At 42.5% G+C, this 16,197-nt stretch overlaps 1 protein-coding gene across 1 annotated transcript in view; it reads right to left on the bottom strand.

The window, feature by feature from the left end:
- LOC136690985 (alpha-2-macroglobulin-like) overlaps nucleotides 1-15,990 on the bottom strand; it is a 53,317-nt gene extending 37,327 nt beyond the window's left edge. Inside the window, exon 1 of the mRNA XM_066663160.1 lies at nucleotides 15,867-15,990. The gene's annotated coding sequence lies outside the window, so the exon portion shown is untranslated. The remainder of the gene's footprint in view (nucleotides 1-15,866) is intronic.
- Between the last annotated feature and the right edge of the window lie 207 nt (nucleotides 15,991-16,197).

Below are 16,197 nucleotides of genomic sequence, written 5' to 3'. Positions count from 1 at the left end.
AGAATAGACAAGAAACAAATTTTTTCAGGACAGGATATTCAAATTAAATAATATTTTAGTCTGTATTTGATCATGTTCACAGGTGTTAGTACATGATTTATGAGCAAAAAAGTTATTTCAACTCATGTATTCAAATTATAATTTTTCAAACACATATGTGTTATCATAATGGTGTGTCCTTGCCCTTCCCAGACAATTACTTCACTTTGTTTGAGAACTGTGTTGCAACTGAAGAGCAAATATCACCTTAGAGTAAGCTACAGCATTATAATATACACCTGATACATTTGCTTTTAACAAATGTTTTGAAAATGGTATTTAATTTTTCTTTAATTATTCACTTAGTGTTTTCTTTCTAAATTTCACTGGTTTAAAAAACATTTCAGGAAAAAGATATACTGCAGGGGTTCAACTGAACACACTATCGTCTAAACATCTGCTAAAAGGACATGATCTTTTGAAATACAGGATTAACCCCATGACTATGCTAACTGAGTGGGCTGAATGTGGGCAAGTCACCGTTTACAAGAAATCTCCCTTTTAGACTGTTTACTTACAGAAAAACGAATGGTCACTGACCTGTTTCAGTTGTACAGACTTCAAACAAATGCCACACACTTTTGCTTCGAGCAAGCAGAAATAACCTGCTTGCTCATTAGTGAGAAAGTATATTGCAAACCTGCATAATAAAATAAATGTGTATCATTTTAACTGGGCTTCAGTTAACTGTGTTTTCCAAATAATATATTTCAGTTAATCTTGAACATTTAACTTAGATTTGTACAAAGATTTCTGATGTTTCCACTGAGCAACTTACATTACTTTTGTAAATATAAACTATTTAAAAACAAACAAACCCCAAAACAGGAGAGGGCAACATAAGAATGAACAATTTATAGAACATTCATGTTACACAATTTGGAATATTCAACTGTAGGCAGGAGAATAAGGTATAAAAGGAGCATCTAACAATGGCTCAATCTTTGCTAGCAAATGTGATTGGTGCCAAATTTAGTTCTTAGAATTGTCAAACATTTCTGGAGGAGTCTGAAGAAATCTAGTCAGCATATGGTAAAATCCAACAGCACTGTTGAATGAGTATGACCTTCGAGCCCTTAAACATTACTGCAAGCTAAACTGTCCTGTCTCTGTGATAAAAACAGCTACATGAGCTAGTAGTTCAGAAAACGGCTGTCAGCTAACAAAGTCTGAATCAAACAATGAAACCTGAACCTCTATTATGCAGGAAAGCCATAAATCAATTCAATGCAGAAACACTCATTTTCTTGAGACACAAGCTCATCTCAGATGGTCCAAAAGAGAGTGTAAATGGTTATGGAGGTCAGATAAGTCCAAATTCCAGCTGGTTATGGGATGTTGAATCTTGTAGGCCAAAGAAAAAGGGGTCATCCAGACTATTATCAGCAAAAGGTGCAAAAGCTAATATCTGTTTTGCAACAGAGATGCATCAGTGTCCACTTAATTGTTAGTTGCATATTTAATAAGGTTGCATTAATGTAGAAATGATGTATGTTTCTGTGAAGATATTTCAGCAAAACAGTGTGACTTTGTAGAAATGCAGTGTGTTTCACATGACTATAGTCCAAATCTGTCTCCTAAGATGCATAATAAAGAGGAGATCCAGGAATTGCAACTGCAGACTGCTGAATAGACTGAAGTCTTGTGTCAAGCAAGCATGGGGCCACGCAGTGCATCTTTGAACCTTTACAGTATGGGATATAGATACTGATCCTCCTGTTTTATAAAACATAATTCTCATGCTTTTTTCAACATGGGAGCAGATAAATGAATCAGCTTGTTTTGGAAACACAGGATGTTTATTGACCTAGCTAGTAGCAATAATATCGTCATAATTTCTAAAGCAATAAAAATAATCAATATTGTGATATTAGTGATATTCAGAATTGTTCACGTAATGACATCATGCAGTTACTGATAATACGGCATATGTTTATATGCATGAGTCATTTAGCCACAGTAAAGTACGGTGGAAAGTGGCTCTGAGGTGGAGGTGGCTCCAAAAAAGTGGAGTGGCTTGTGGAGGTGATTTGGTTAAAAAATATCAGATGTACAATAATCCATATGTCATATTAATAAAACATTGATTTTGTTGCAATAGTCTGTTTCTGAAATTAATAAAAGTATTTTTTAGTGTTGATTGTCATATCGGGGGCACGGTGATAAAGCAGGTGGTGTTGCAACCACAAATCTCCAGGGACCTAGAGGTTGTGGGTTCAAGTCCCGCTTCAGGTGACAGTCTGTGAGAAGTTTGATGTGTTCTCCCCGTGTCCGTGTGGGTTTTCTGCGGGTGCCCCGGTTTCCTCCCACGGTCCAAAAACACATGTTGGTAGGTGGATTGGAGACTCAAAAGTGTCCATAGGTGTGAGTGTGTGTGTCGCCCTGCGAAGGACTGGCACCCCCTCCTATATACGGCATATATATATATATATATATATATATATATATATATATATATATATATATATAATGACTCTGGTGAAATGCCACTTGGGTGCGTCACTCATCATCTGATTCATTCATTAATTTTCTGTAAATGCAACATACTGTCCACCAGGGTTGTTCCATATCATATCATTCACAATATTGTCATAATTTTTAAAGTGATAAAAAAAAATCTATATTGTGATGTTGGTGATATTCAAACTGGTTTATGTAATGATGTCATACAGTTATCCATAATACGGCATAAGTTCTTTACACAAGTCATTAAGCCACAGTGAAGTGGCTCTGACGTGGAGGAATATGCTCAAAAAATGTGGAGTGGAGGTGGTTTGGTTATTTTACAAACCGGATTCCAAAAAAGTTGGGACACTAAACAAATTGTGAATAAAAACTGAATGCAATGATGTGGAGGTGCCAACACCTAGTATTTTATTCAGAATAGAACACAAATCACAGGTCAAAAGTTTAAACTGAGAGAATGTTTCATTTTAAGGGAAAAATATATTGTTTCATAATTTCATGGTGTCAACACATCCCAAAAAAGTTGGGATAAGGCCATTTTTTACCACTGTGTGGCATCCCCCCTTCTTCTTACAACACTCAACAGACGTTTGGGGACAGAGGAGACCAGTTTCTCATGTTTAGAAATAGGAATGCTCTCCCATTCATGTCTAATTCAGGCCTCTAACTGTTCAATCGTCTTGGGCCTTCTTTGCCGCACCTTCCTCGTTATGATGCGCCAAATGTTCTCTATAGGTGAAAGATCTGGACTGCAGGCTGGCCATTTCAGTACCTGGATCCTTCTCCTAAGTAGCCATGATGTTATGATTGCTGCAGAATGTGGTCTGGCATTATCTTGTTGAAAAATGCAGGGTCTTCCCTGAAAGAAATGATGTCTAGATAGGAGCATAAGTTGTTCTAGAACCTGAACATAGTTCTCTGCATTAATGGTGCCTTTCCAGACATGCAAGCTGCCCATGCCACAAGCACTCATGCAATCCCATACCATCAGTGATGCAGGCTTCTGAACAGAGCGTTGATAACAACTTGGGTTATCCTTGTCCTCTCTGGTCTGGATGACATGGCGTCCCAGTGTTCCATAAAGAACTTCAAATCGTGACTCATCTGACCACAGAGCAGTCTTCCATTTTGCCACACTCCATTTTAAAAGACCCTGGCCCAGTGCAAACGTCTGAGCTTGTGAAGCTTGCTTAGAAATGGCTTCCTCTTTTTCAGCTGGCAATGGCTGATGGCACGGTGGATTCACTGACAATGCTTTCTGGAAGTATTCCTGAGCCCATTCTGTTATTTTCTTGACAGTGGCATTCCTGTTTGAGGTGCAGTGAGGGTCCGGAGATCACGAGCATCCAGTAGAGTTTTACGGCCTTGACCCTTAAGCACAGTAATTGTTCCAGATTCTCTGAATCTTTTGATGACATTATGCACAGTTGATGATGATAACTTAAAAGTCTTTGCTATTTTACGCTGGGTAACACCATTCTGGTATTGCTGCACTATCTTTCTGCGCAACAATGGAGGAATTGGTGATCCTCTTACCATCTTGGCTTCAGAGAGACACTGACACTCTGAAAAGCTCTTTTTACACCCAGTCATGTTTTCAATTGACCTAATTAGTGTTAATTGGTCTTCCAGCTGTTCGTTATATGCTCAATTTCCTTTCTCCAGCCACTTATTGCTTCTTGTCCCAACTATTTTGACACTGTGAATTTTTGAATCAACATATTTTTCCTTTAAAATGTTACATTTACTCAGATTAAACTTTTGATCTGTCATCTATGTTCTATTACGAATAAAATATTGACATTTGCCATCTCCACATCATTGCATTCTGTTTTTATTCACAATTTGTTTAGTGTCCCATCTTTTTTGTAATCCAGTTTGTAGTAATGTAATTCACTTTAAATGATCAATTCTTTAGGAAATCTGGTTTTAGATGTCTTGAGCTGGTCTGTGATGGTCAAGGTGGTTGGAAAGCTGTTTATTTAGGCAAGACATGCCCTATGCTGGAAAGGTAGTTGGTTAACCAGGTCTTGACCAGTATATCATATGTTGCATTTGATTTTGATCATGCTTGGTTGTGCTGGTCATGTTGCTGGTTATGCTGGTCATGCTGGTTGGATGATAATCTCAAATATTTGGACTGCCTCGAGGAGAGATTTGGAAAAAGTTAAACCAACACATTCACACACGAAATATCACACTTAAGTGAATGTGTGTTTGTGTCGCTCTGTGAAGGACTGGCACCCCCTTCAGGGTGTGTTATTGCCTTTCAATTACTGGTACCAGTAATTTTTTTTCGCAATAATTCACTAGAAGGTCTGAAGAGTCACTAAATCTAGCAGCAAAATCACTAACTTGGCTATACCGAGTGTCACGCCCTTGTCTCGTTTCGTCTGTTTTCCTGTCTCAGCACATGGCTTTGTTTTGTTGTCGTTCACGGCCCGCCTTTGTTCCGCCTTGTTCGTTACCCTCGTTATCGGTTTCAGGTGTTTCTCATTTGTTGGTGTATTTAAGTCCCCTTCCCTCACTTCCTGTTTTCGTTCATTGTTCCTTGTTTCACGCTCATTGTTCTTCGTCGTGTTCCTTGTTTCGTTGGCGTTGTCCAAGCTTTGTTGTTCTTTGTTTCGTTTGCCCTGTTCTTCGTATTGTTTGTTTCGTTTCTCGTGCTTGTTCCTCTTGTTCGTTTCACGCCCGTTTCATGCTCGCTTCATGCCCCAGTCGTGTTGTGTTTGTTTCGTTAAGTTCTTGTTAATAAAGTCTGTGTTCTTAGCGTTTGCATCCACATCCGTCAGTCCGCACCCCTCGCCCCTAACAGAATGAACGACCCACTTCAGGACGCAGCTAGCACGGACTACACATTCACGAAGTGTGCAATTCGCCGGACTCCATTTCGCACAGGCCCTAAGGATCCTGTGGAGGAGGCTTTAAGAGCGGCCTCGGAATGGAGTCGCCGGCTCCAGATCATGCCCGGCGCGGGTACTTATCTCCGACCAAAGGACTCTATTCAGGAATCGAGTAATTGCTCCAGCGGGAATCGACGGAGCCGGAGGAGAAAGCGGGCTGGAGTCTTCCCCTCGCTGGAGGATTATCCCCTCAGGTCGGGGGAAATTTTTTAGGGGGCGTTAAGGGTACCTCAGAGCTACGGAGGTGAGGCTAACAAGGGCGCACCTCTAGGGGATCTCATGAGTGTGCCCGTCAAGCCCCCTAAACCCTCTGCAGCTCCAGCACAAGCCCGGCGAGCAGCACAAGCCCCTGCTTCCGTGGACATTGTCGCTGCAGGGCCCCCTGCCTCCGTGGCCGTCGTCGCTGCAGGGCCTCCTGTTTCCGTGGATGGCGTCGCAAGGGTTCCAGCTCCAAAGCACCTTTCTGCACTCCCTCCTGACCTCCAGGTGATGCTTGAAATCTTGGCAAGTCTGGAGGTCTCCGCGAAAGCGGCACAGCCAGCTGCTCCTCTCCTCGCAAAAGCGGCGCAGCCAGCCGCTCCTCTCCTCGCGAAAGCGGCGCAGCCAGGCGCTCCTCTCCTCGCGAAAGCGGCGCAGCCTGGCGCTCCTCTCCTCGCGAAAGCGGCGCATCCAGCCGCTCCTCTCCTCGTGAAAGCGGCGCAGCCAGCCGCTCCTCTCCTCGTGAAAGCGGCGCAGCCAGCTGCTCCTGTCCTCGTGAACGCGGCTTCCACGGCCGCTCCTGTCCTCATGAACGCGGCTTCCACGGCCGCTCCTGTCCTCGTGAACGTGGCTTCCCCGGCCGCTCCAGCCCTCGTGAACGCGGCTTCCCCGGCCGCTCCAGCCCCAGAGAAGGCGGCTTCCCCGGCCGCTCCAGCCCCAGAGAAGGCGGCTTCCCCGGCCGCTCCAGCCCCAGAGAAGGCGGCTCCCCCGGCCGCTCCAGCCCCAGAGAAGGCGGCTTCTATGGCCGTTTCTGCCCCCGAGACTGTGGCTACGGCCGCTCCCGGTCGTACCCGTAGGACGGCCCCAAGGACTTCGGGGCCGATCCCCAGAACTGTGCCCAGGCTGGTTCCTCGGACTGCCCCACAGACATTTGCCAGTCCTGGGCACCCCCCTGTTATATTGGTTCCCCTGTCTGTCCCTGTCCTAGTTCCTGTCTCTGTGCTTGTCCCTGTACCCTTGTCTGCTTTTGTCTCGATTCCTGTCCCTGTCACAGTGTTCGTCTCTGTCCCTGTAAAAGTTCTAGTTCCCATGCCTCATGTCCAGTCCCAGTTCCCCATCCCGTTACAAGTCCCATCTCCTGTCCAGTCTAAGTTTCAGTCCCCTGTCTCTGCTCCTGTCCTATATCAGTCCCCGTTTCAACCTTCTGTCCTGTCTCACGTTCAGTCCCCTGTTAGTCATGTCCAGTCCCCGTATCCGTCCAGTGTTCAATCCTCTGTCCGGTCTCCAGTCCAGTCCCGTCACCCAGTCCTGTCACCGGTCCTGCCTCATGTCCAGCACCCTGTTCAGTCACGTGTGTCTGCTCCTGCCTTGTCTCCTGTCTTCTCACGATTTCCGTCTCCTGTTTCTAGTCCGGTCCAGTGTCCGTTACTGTCTAGTCCCTTGTCCCCAGCTTCATTTCCTGAGTCTGTTCCTGTCTTGTCCTGAGTCCTGTCTCTTGTTGGTTTCCTGCCTTGTTTTCCGTGCTCCCTCCTGCGCCAGCTTCTGGGGGGTCTACGTTACGCACCCCGGGAGTTGCGCGTTCAAGAGGGGGCATCTGTCATGCCCTTGTCTCGTTTAGTCTGTTTTCCTGTCTCAGCACATGGCTTTGTTTAGTTGTCGTTCACGCCCCGCCTTTGTTCCGCCTTGTTCGTTACCCTCATTATCGGTTTCAGGTGTTTCTCATTTGTTGCTGTATTTAAGTCCCCTTCCCTCACTTCCTGTTTTCGTTCATTGTTCCTTGTTTCACGCTCATTGTTCTTCGTCGTGTTCCTTGTTTCGTTGGCGTTGTCCAAGCTTTGTTGTTCTTTGTTTCGTTTGCCCTGTTCTTCGTATTGTTTGTTTCGTTTCTCGTGCTCGTTCCTTTTGCTCGTTTCACGCCCGTTTCATGCTCGCTTCATGCCCCAGTCGTGTTGTGTTTGTTTTGTTAATTCCCTGTGAATAAAGGCTGTGTTATTAGCGTTTGCGTCCGCCCTCCGTCAGTCTGCACCCCTCATCCCTAACACCGAGCAGCGATTTATACCTGGACGTGACGTTTCACAAGGTTGATATGTCTCGAATTAACAAGAAGACTCCACCCATTCTTCAGACTGTTTTTGTACTCCACCCATTCTCATGTCTCACCCATTTTTGTATTCCACCCATATTCATGTCAAGCCCATTTTTGTAATCCACTCATTCATGTCACACCAGTTTTCATACTCCACTTGTGTGTGTAGCACCCATTGCCGCACTGCACGTTTTACTCCACTGCGTTCATGTCACACCTGTTTTTATACACCACCCATTCGTGTCATACCCATGTTGGTACTTGGCATTTTTTCATGTTGCATCACCAGGAAGGAAGATCGAAAGATCAATGCTCTAAGAATTCTTTGGGGGCTCGTCCGGGATATCTCATGTGTCTGGTGTCTTTTGAGCGGGGAAAAAAAGGCGGATTGAAAGAGCAAATCCAGCCATCCACCAGAACCCTCCAGAGTGGGGAGGTGGCTCCGTTTCGGGTCCACCGGCACCGCTGAAATTGAACTTGGCACGGGACACCAGGAGGGAACACCGATTGAACCGCGGTAAAGTGTTGACGATTTTATGTTTCCAGAGCTGACAAGCTCCTAGGGCAGGACATTCTATTGAGTAAGGTGTCTTTAGAAAGAATCCGCTAGAGAGGAACATACAGGTGACGTCATGTTTGTTTCTATGGGAGAAAAAAGAGCAGTTTCTATGAGAGAAAAAAAGAGTTTTATCAACCTGGGGTTGGTATAATAAAAAATATATAATAATATGTATATAAGGATTTTTTCTGTCAATTTTGATTAATTAATTCAATTAAACTTGGGATTTATTTTAAAATACAATTATGGGGTGCTACAAATGTGGAAGGGAGAAGCAGATAAAAGAATTCAGAAAAAGAACAGAAATGCAAAGAAGAGATAAGTTAATGAGGATGTTAAATCAAGTGTTTGTGCTATTTCACCAATATCTAACCATTGTGCAAATGTTTGTGATGTTTGTGCTGTTCTTCCATGTACTCCCGTGCCTGTTCTGGCCCTTCCACCCCCTCCTGAGTACGGCCTATATCTGAAGATTAACTGGGACCTGGACGTGAATCCACATCGCCCAACGCAGGCCTCAGCACCTTCTCTTCCTCCGCATACACCTGCACTCCCTCCACCCACTGAGATGCAACCAACCGCTCAACAACAGCTGCAGATTCCGCCAAGGGACCCTCCCATCCAGGCAGCGCGAGAGATAAGGACAAAGGAGGACGAGACTGAGGAGGAAGCAGAGCCACTGTTCCCAGGCTCTCCCCCTCCAGATGCACCTGAGAGCATTACAGAGCCAAGCGTAAAGCCCAAAGCCAAGAAAAGGGAGGTCACGCCACTAAGCATGAATCTCCACTCCAGGGACAACGACGAATAGGATAAGATTCCCGGCCTAGTTGAGGCCATGAACCAGTTTAGCATGCCGATGCTTGAGGTTCCGATGGGTGAGACCATCGGACAGGTGTTCAGACCATGGATTACAGATCTACGCGCCTGTGTTGAAACCAACTGTTTAGATGTGGACGTGGGCCGATTGAAAGAGGTGGAAAAGTATGCAGCGCATGCAGAAAAACTCCTGAACACCAAGAAAAAAAAACAACGAGAAAAGGAGGAGTGCAAACTGGTTGATGCACAGGTGGCATTGTGCAAGCAGGCATCAGACCACAATCAAAGAGGTGAGGGACGACGCGGAGGCCGAGGCAGGGGATGAGGACGCGGAAGAGGCCATGGCAACGCTGGCGGAGGTGCAGGGTGTTTCGTCTGTGGAAGCCCTGATCACTTCATAAGAGACTGTCCCAACAGACATGGAGACCAGAGATAAGCCTCGCAAGCAATGGAGCCTTCCTACTGAGTGGAGGCCTTGGGGGTGGAGGAGCTGGACGGGAAGGGAGTGCCTGGACGAACACCAGGATCGATATGTGAACATTTTTTATCATTAACACAAACTTCTTATGTTCCCATGCTTAGAATAAAGATGATAGTAGCAAGGATAGAATTTAGCTTTTAGTAGATTCATGAGCAACCACTTTTGAGCTTCATGTTTTTCAATTAGACCTCTGCATAAGGGGTGTCTGGCCAAAGTTACAGATGTAGTAACAGAGTCTTTAGGATGCTCCGTGCAGACAGAAAAAAAAATGCATTTTTGTTTTCTACGTTTCACCCAATTAATCTCCTGAGCAGGGATTCAGGGATCCAAGAAAGACACTTATAATTTTGTAGTGACAGCAATAAGGAAGAACTGAATTGTCAATATTGATGTTAAAAGTTAAAGGGCATGTCTACAATTGTGAGGAAATGCTGTTCTCTGGTTTGTTTACATTCAGAGGTGCCGTGTCTTGTAAGATGGAAAGGTATGTTTAAGGGGAAAAAAAGGGTTGAATTACCACAGAACTCAATTCTTAATCGAGTTGTTTAATTTTAAAGCATTTGCTGTGTTTTTACTTTAATGCAGTTAGTGCTCTTCTGAGTTTAGAGTCAGTTCTGTTTACAGCAACAGTAAGTAAATATTACCCACCTATTGAGCAGGAATAGAGCAAATTCCTCTTGGTTCATGCTTTTCAAGGTTTAGAGGTCTATTCATTGTCTAAAATCCTCCAGATGCTGTTTCTTTGCAATAAGCAGAGAGAGAAACCCTAGCATAATGGACCCTTTGTTTTTCTACCAATTTACACATACTGGGACTTCGTAAACATATTAGACAGGTTTCGAGCACGCAAATAGACAGGAGAGCTAGCAAATGGTGAAGAAACAGAATTTAATAAAAAGCGTTTTTTGATTAAAATCATGAATGTCACCTTTAACATAAATAAGTTTCATAAAATGTGTTTTTGTGTGTGATATCATCTTACCTCAAGGGCTACTAGGCTGTACTGCAGAAAAGAGTTCTGCACATGAGCACATTTTACTCATTTTGATTAAGAAATTATAAATACAAGTCAGAAATCACTCAACATATTAGTTTCTGCAGTGCATTTTAACTCATCAATTTTTTACTGCTTTGATCCAACACATATTGGCAGCATTAAATACTAATAGTGTTAGCAATTCTGTCAGTTAAGATTACACTACAGGGTTCTGGTGTATTAGCTTTGTCGACAAAAATACAATTTTAAAAGAGAAATACAGGCACTATAATTTTATGGCCATCTTGAGTGCTGTGCTACAGTTCATGTCCACTGTGACTTGTGTGTCTGTATAAAACACAGAAAGATATTGTCATGTATAGCCCTGTCTAGTGTGTTCCTGCTGTCTGTCTCATTGTTTGCTCTGGTTGTTATGTATTTATAAGCACATGGCTCTTTGTTTTGTTTCTGTCTTCCTTGTCTCCACCTTTGCTCCTCCCTCTTGTGCCTTCTTTGTGTTCCTGCCCCCTTGTTATCTGTCCCAGGTGTTTCTTGTCTGTGTTGCCTTTTATTATAGTCCATGTGAGTGTTTCCTGTTGGTGGGTCATTATGGTGTTATGTCTGTTTGTAGTGCATGTACTTGCTAGGTTTAGTTTCTCTGTGTTCTGCTCTGTTCTGTTTAGTTGTCTTGTTTAATGTTCAACTTATTTAGTGTCTTGCCCCTTTAGATCTGATCTTGTTGTACAAATTATTTCAACACATGTATTCAAATTATCATTTTTCAAACACTGTGTTATCATAATGGTGTGTCCTTGCACTTCCCAGAGAATTGCTTCACTTTGTTTGAGAACTTTGTTGCAACTGAATATCATCTTTGAGTAAGCTACAGCATTATAATATACACCTGATATATGTGCTTTTAACAGCGCAGCAGGTAGGGTCGCAGTCACACAGCTCCAGGGGCCTGGAGGTTGTGGGTTCGATTCCTGCTCCGGGTGACTGTCTGTGAGGAGTTGGCGTGTTCTCCCCGTGTCTGTGTGGGTTTCCTCCGGGTGCTTCGGTTTCCTCCCACAGTCCAAAAACACACGTTGGTAGGTGGATTGGCGACTCAAAAAGTGTGTGAGTGAATGTGTCTGTGTTGCCTTGTGAAGAATTGGCGCCCCCTCCAGGGTGTATTCCTGCCTTGCGCCCAATGATTCCAGGTAGGCTCTGGACCCACCGCGACCCTGAATTGGATAAGCGGTTACAGATAATGAATGAATTATTCACTTAGTGGTTTCTTTCTAAATTTCACTGGTTTAAAAATCTCCTTCAGGAACAAGATATACTGCAAGGGTTAAACTGAACACACTTTTGACATACAGGATTAACCCCATGACTATGCTGAGTGGGCTGAATGTGGGCAAGTCACTGTTTACAAGAAATCTCCCTTTTAGACTGTTTACTTACAAACAAATGCCACACTCTTTTGCTTCGAGCAAGCAGAAATAACCTGCTTGCTCATTAGTGAGAAAGTATATTGTAAGCCTGCATAATAAAATAAAATGTGTATCATTTTAACTGGGCTTCAGTTAACTGTGTTTTCCAAATAATATATTTCAGTTTATTCTCCTCCTATTTCCTTGTGAATCTACCTTTTTTCACTCTGTATGCAAGTGAGGTCTCATTTTTACAACAACTGTTCAGTACTTTTGTCAAAATAAAATGTGACTCAAATATTATTTAAAACAGTAAAAACAGTATATAAATATATTGTTAATTTTCTTGAACATTTAACTGACATATGTACAAAAATTTCAGATGTTTCCACTGAGCAACTTACATTAATTTTATAAATATAAACTATTTAAAAACAAACAAACCCCTAAACAGGACAGGGCAACATAAGAATTAACAATTTATAGAACATTCATATTACACAATTTGGAATATTCAACTGTAGGCAGGAGAATAAGGTATAAAAGGAGCATCTAACAATGGCTCAATCTTTGCTAGCAAATGTGATTGGTGCCAAATTTAGTTCTTAGAACTGTCAAACATTTCTGGAGGAGTCTGAAGAAATCTAGTCAGTATATGGTAAAACCCAACAGCACTGTTGAATGAGTATGACCTTCGAGCCCTTAAACAGTACTGCAAGCTAAACTGTCCTGCCTCTGTGATAAAAACAGCTACATGAGCTAGTAGTTCAGAAAACGGCTGTCAGCTAACAAAGTCTGCCACTGAAGTCATCAATTCAATGCAGAAACATTCATTTTCTTGAGACACAAGCTCATCTCAGATGGTCCAAAAGAGAGTGTAAATGGTTATGGAGGTCAACACTTAATTGTTAGTTGCATATTTAATAAGGTTGCATTAATGTACAAACGATGTATGTTTCTGTGAAGAAACAGTGTGAATTGTAGAAATGCAGTGTAATGCAACTGCTGAATAGACTGAAGTCTTGTGTTAAGGAAGCATGGGGCCACACAATGCATCTTTGAATCTTTACAGTATTGGATATAGATACTGACCCTCCTGTTTTATGAAACATAATTCTCATGTTATTTTCAACATGGGAGCAGATAAATGAATCCGCTTGTTTTGGAAACACAGGATGTTTATTGACCTAGCTAGTAGCAATAATATCGTCATAATTTCTAAAACAATAAAAATAATCAAAATTGTGATATTCAGAATTGTTCACGTAATGACATCATGCAGTTACTGATAATACGGCATATGTTTTTATGCATGAGTCATTCATTCATTCATTCTCTGTAACCGCTTATCCAATTCAGGGTCGCGGTGGGTCCAGAGCCTACCTGGAATCATTGGGCGAAAGGCAGGAATACACCCTGGAGGTGGCGCCAGTCCTTCACAGGGCAACACAGACACACACACATTCACGGACACTTTTGAGTTGCCAATCCAGCTATTAACGTGTGTTTTTTTTTTTTTTTGGACTGTGGGAGGAAACCGAAGCACCCGGAGGAAACCCACGCGGGCACGGGGAGAACACACCAAATCCTCACAGACAGTCACCCGGAGCGGGAATCGAACCCACAACCTCCAGGTCCCTGGAGCTGTGTGACTGCGACACTACCTGCTGCTGCCACTCCCATGAGTCATTTAGCCACAGTAAAATACAGTGGAAAGTGGCTCTGAGGTGGAGGTGGCTCCAAAAAAATGGAGTGGCTTGTGGAGGTGGTTTGGTTATAAAATATCAGATGTACAATAAACCATATGTCATATTAATAAAACATTGATTTTATCGCAATAGTCTGTTTCTGAAATGAATAAAAGTATTTTTTAGTGTTGATTGTCATATCGGGGGCGGCACGGTGATAAAGCAGGTGGTGTTGCAGTCACAAATCTCCAGGGACCTAGAAGTTGTGAGTTCAAGTCCCGCTTCAGGTGACTGTCTGTGAGGAGTTTGGTGTGTTCTCCCCGTGTCCGCGTGGGTTTTCTCCGGGTGCCCCGCTTTCCTCCCATGGTCCAAAAACACATGTTGGTAGGTGGATTGGAGACTCAAAGTGTCCATAGGTGTGAGTGTGTGTGTCGCCCTGCGAAGGACTGGCGCCCCCTCCAGGGTGTCTTCCTGCCTTGCACCCAGTGATTTCAGGTAGGCTCTGGACCCACCGCGACCCTGAATTGGATAAGCGACTTCAGACAATGAATGATTATCATATCGGCAAGTATTGTTATCCACAAAATACCCTGAAATATTGTCATATATTATTTTAGGGCCATATCGCCCACCCCTACTGGCTAATATATTCAACAGGAGCACTGAATTATGTAATTCTTCTGACTGAAGAAGGATATAACCATCCTTCTTCAGTCAGAGATGAGCTCCTCAATTAGGGGAAGAAATTTGCATTTCTAATATCATGGCATGTTGGATCATTAAAGTCCAGTGAAATTTCCTGCACTTTTTTTTAATATCACCATGTGGTCCCATCAAATACTAAATGTATTTATACATACAAAATACAACTTGGTCAAAAGAAACATTGAATATATCAGTTAATTAAGTTTAAAGACAAGCATATATATATATATGCGCAACTGAATGTTAGTTTTTGTGTGTACAGTTAAACCACTCCTTGTAAATGACTCTGGTGATCGGCACCACGTGGTTTGTAGTTGAATATTAACTCCATATTGCCACTTGGGTGCGTCACTCATCAACTGATTCATTCATTAATTTTCTGTAAATGCAACATACTGTCCACCAGGGTTGTTCCATATCTTATCCTTCACAATATTGTCATAATTTTTAAAGCGATAAACAAAATCTATATTGTGATGTTGGTGATATTCAAACTGGTTCATGTAATGACGTCATACAGTTATCTATAATACGGCATAAGTTCTTTACACAAGTCATTTAGCCACAGTGAAGTGGCTCTGACGTGGAGGAATTTGCTCAAAAAAAGTAGAGTGGTTTGTGGAGGTGGTTTGGTTATAAAATATCAGATGTACAATAATAAACCATGGTGTTATGTTAGAAACAAAAGAAGCCTTTAATATTATTAATATGCATTTAATTTAATATATTTCATATTAATATAACATTGATTTTGTTGCAGTAGTCTATTTTTGAAATATTAATAAAAGTATTTATCTGTGTTTCGTTCGTATCGTCAATTATATATTTATCGTCAAAATACCCTAAAATGTTGTGATATTATTTTAGATCCATATTGCCCACCCCTACTGTCCACAATTCATAGCCTGCCCAGAATCACTGAGAGAATGGAGGAATACACCCTGGACAGTGCAACAGTCCATCACATGGCATCACATACTCAGTCACACCTATGGACATCAGCAGCATTTATTTTTGGACCGTGGGAGGAAAACAGAGCATTTGGATGAAACTCACAGACACAGGGAGAAAACATCAAGCTCTTCACAATGACCTGAGGTGGGTTTGAACATATAACCATAGGACCCTGGAGTTGTATAAAAGTGACACTACCCGTTACTCCACCGTGCCATCCACATGTTTACAGCTCGACTAACAAAAATGACTGGTTGAAACCTGTTCCATGTTGTTGAGACCACATTGTTTACAAACATACTAATTGTAGGGACTTATCTTTAATGTGTAAACCACAAGCTAAGGTGAAAACATATTTTATGGCTAGAGTTAAATTACAGGTGAGGTTAGGGTAAGTCTCCCAAAATGAATGCAAATCAATGTGTTTTCCCCACAATGCATTGAAGCAAACGTGTGTTTGTGTGTGTGAGTGAGAGAGTATAAGCATTTTTCACTACACCGCAAACCAAAAGGCCAATATTTAATTAGCTTGTTTAAACTTTACAACGATACTATGATCTGTAAAACCGTTACACACCCCACGGCTGCCGCTGCGACGACGCTGAAGTTGGTTCCTTATTCGCAGCTCCCGATTCCTTTGGCTCCTTATTCTTATTCCAAGACTGAAGTTAGCTGCTTATTCGCAGTTCCAGATTCAGTGAGCCACGGTGAAGGAAAGGGACTGTTCGATGTGCACATAATGCTGCGCACATTGCTTTTAACGCTTCATGGACAAATAAATAGCCCTAAATACAGAAAGTAACGAACTGTTTACCCTCACAACACACAAAACAAGACAAAAACATGTACGAAATATTTTCTTTTTTCCTTTACTCAATCGCTGTTAAGTTTGTTTATTTGATCCTGCA

This window comes from Hoplias malabaricus, chromosome 1 (assembly GCF_029633855.1).
Source record: "Hoplias malabaricus isolate fHopMal1 chromosome 1, fHopMal1.hap1, whole genome shotgun sequence".
Classification (NCBI taxonomy): domain Eukaryota; kingdom Metazoa; phylum Chordata; class Actinopteri; order Characiformes; family Erythrinidae; genus Hoplias; species Hoplias malabaricus.
The sequence above is the reverse complement of the archived record's forward strand: the minus strand, read 5'-3'. Positions and strand labels throughout refer to the sequence as shown.